Source organism: Benincasa hispida, chromosome 5 (genome assembly GCF_027475165.1).
Source record: "Benincasa hispida cultivar pf3 chromosome 5, pf3_genome.v1.1, whole genome shotgun sequence".
In the NCBI taxonomy this organism is placed as follows: Eukaryota; Viridiplantae; Streptophyta; class Magnoliopsida; order Cucurbitales; family Cucurbitaceae; genus Benincasa; species Benincasa hispida.
Genome location: NC_143482.1, coordinates 37,928,222 through 37,931,093, shown reverse-complemented (window position 1 = coordinate 37,931,093; position 2,872 = coordinate 37,928,222). Strand labels below are relative to the sequence as shown.

Sequence of the window (2,872 nt, the reverse complement as noted above, 5' to 3'; positions counted from 1 at the left end):
AAAATTGTCATTCTCTAGAAGTAAATTACTAACTTTATTTGATCATATTATAATTTTCAATTAGCGCATGATATTTGAAAGTCTATTTGAGTAAAATCAATTTTTTATTTTTCGATATTATCCAAAATTAAAATTTTAAATATATTTATTTGAAATCTTTATAGGAGTATCAATCTTGAGTATGAAATGATTTATTACAATCTAAGAACACATTTGGCCATCCATTAGCTATTCATGAAACTGAGAATTAAATGGTCACGAATTTCCAAATAATTTAAATTGTTACATTTCAAAATCTAGTTAAAAGTTACCGAATCAGAAAGTTCACGAACACAAAAAATCGTTCTAAGAAAATGAACCCCGAAACAAGAAATAAGAACAAAGGAAGAAGATTTCACAGTTGTTGAGGCGATTGAATTTAACCCAAATTCGAAAAAGTAGAAGAAGCAGTGGAATTCTTAGAAGAAATACTTTTGCCATGAAGATTTCCGCTCTGTAAACACGACGATGGTTGTAAAGATTCCATTTCCGCACTCAAAAACACTGCAGATCTAGATAATCCTGGATATTCCAATGGCAGATTCGGCAATGGCGATTTGAAGTTAAGCATGTCGATTACCTGTTTGATGGAAGGCCGCAGACAGAAATCCGGCTGAGCACAGGCAAGTCCGACGATCAACAGTTGTTTCATCTCTTCTTTCTTGAAATATTGGCGCAATTTCGGGTCGGCGGCTTCAAGTACACTTCTTCTTTGGTAATGATCCCAAACCCATTCAACCAGTTTTATCAAACATTTCTTTCCGTCTTCTCTGGCTTCACCTAGGGCTTGTTTTCCGCAGGCGATTTCCAAACACACGATGCCGAAGCTGTAGATGTCGGATTCTTTACTTGCCACGCTGCTGTCCAGGTACTCTGGTGCGACGTAGCCTTCTGTTCCTCGTAGTATGGTGGTTATTGATTGTTTTCCATCATCGACGAGTTTAGCGAGCCCGAAATCGCCGAGTTTGGCGTTGAATTCGCCGTCTAATAGGATGTTGCTTGATTTTATGTCTCTGTGTAGTATGTATGGATCTTGTTCTTCTTGTAGATAGTGTAGTGCTGAGGCTAAACCTGTTGTGATTTTGTATCTGTGATCCCATGTTAGGAGGTTGTTTTGCTGGAAGAGGTGGAAATCTAAGCTTTTGTTAGGCATGAATTTGTAGACTATGAGATATTCTTGGTGTTTGTTGCAGCACCACCCAATTAGCTCTACTAAGTTCTTGTGTCTTAATTTGCTGATTGTTTTCACTTCTGATGCAAACTCTTTTGACCCTTGATGGAGGTTGTTTGGGGTGATTCTTTTCACTGCTACATCAAGTTCCTTGTCGTCTAGAAACCCTCTGTATACTTTGCCAAATCCTCCTTGTCCCAACACATTTTCATCACTAAACTTGTTGGTCGCTGCTAATAGGTCTTTATATGAAATCTTCCTTGGCCCTGTTTCGTTCTCGAAATCTTCCTCTTGGTTCCTTCTCACACTTTTTCTTCTGCTAGTTCTCTTCATCCATATCCAAAACCAAGCAAACCCCAAAATTAGCAAGAGTGAAAGTGCCATTGCGAAGATTATCCCGAACCATTTCATATTGATTCCTTTCTTGGAGTTAACAGGAGAGCTAGCTGGTTCAGTTGAGTTGGTAACATTGACTTCAACCTGTAATCTAGAGCTGAAGCTCCATGAGCTAATTGTCTGAATCTCGAAGAAAGATCCGGTTGATCCTGAAAAGCCAATTGTTACCCATTCTGGTAAATGGTCTCTCAAATCAATATTGAAAGTGAAGCTAGAAGAGTTCGTCGGAGAAACTTCAGAATCTCTTTCATCAACTAAGTAAACAGTCAAATTGTGGGAGCTTGAATTGTAACTTATCGCTGCTTTAACTTTCCCACCATTTTCTATGTCACTCCACCACCATGAAGTAGAGCTCAGAGATTTAACAGAGTCGACATCAATGCCGATGTGATTCCCCGACTGGTCCCATGCATTTGTGTAGGTATCAAACTCGACAGCAACAAAGTTAGTTGTTGAGATTACATCTGGATCACTCTTGTTGGAGCTCAAGAGACCAAAGTTGCCACCTCCTGAGTAAGGTAGAAGCCTCGAGTCCACAGGGGCAATGAAGAAGGCAAAGCCGTCACCGTAAGTGCGACTGTGTTGTGAGTCAATTGTGAAGGAGAACTCGGTGGTGAAATCTGCAAGATTCCTTTGGCCACTCTCCCAAAGATGAAGATGATCTTTGTATGTTGCACGACCAACGCTTCCATTGGGAGGCATGTCTCTCTGGTTCATGGTAAGCTGAATGACATTGTGGGAAGGGTATGCATCTCCTTCATAATGAATGTCGTGACCATTTGGGTCAAAATCAACTAGGCTGAATGTTAAGTTCTCAGAAGAAATGGTGGCTAAGACTGGACCTGGGTTGGTTAGGCTCCACAAGAGGTTATAGTAGCAGAAGATGTGGAGGAAAAGGTTTGGAGAGGTGAGAACTGAGACCTCCATTGGAGACATGGATGAAGAGATGCAAGACAGCCATGAAGGAGAAGACTTGAATTTATAAAATAATGAGTCTTTAAATGGCTCCCTCCCTCCCTCCCTCCCTCCCTCCCTCCCTCCCTCCCTCCTCTCCTCTCTCCCTCTCTCTCTCTCTCTCTCTCTCTCTCTCTCTCTCTCTCTCTCTCTCTCTCTCTCTCTCTCTCTCTCTCTCTCTCTCTCGGAGAGAGAACTAATGTGAATAAACAGTGATGAGGAAGCTGTATGGAAAGAAGGGATTGGAGGACAGCAGGGTAAATGGCTGGAGCTCTTGAATTTGCCTGACAATTTTCCAAGCTGAAAAATGAC

At 41.1% G+C, this 2,872-nt stretch overlaps 1 pseudogene across 1 annotated transcript; it reads right to left on the bottom strand.

Moving 5' to 3' along the window:
• Positions 1 to 247: 247 nt before the first annotated feature.
• On the bottom strand, positions 248 to 2,622 carry LOC120078657 (L-type lectin-domain containing receptor kinase IX.1 pseudogene; annotated as a pseudogene). The gene has a single exon (XR_016529512.1). The product of XR_016529512.1 is annotated as an L-type lectin-domain containing receptor kinase IX.1 pseudogene (transcript).
• Between the last annotated feature and the right edge of the window lie 250 nt (positions 2,623 to 2,872).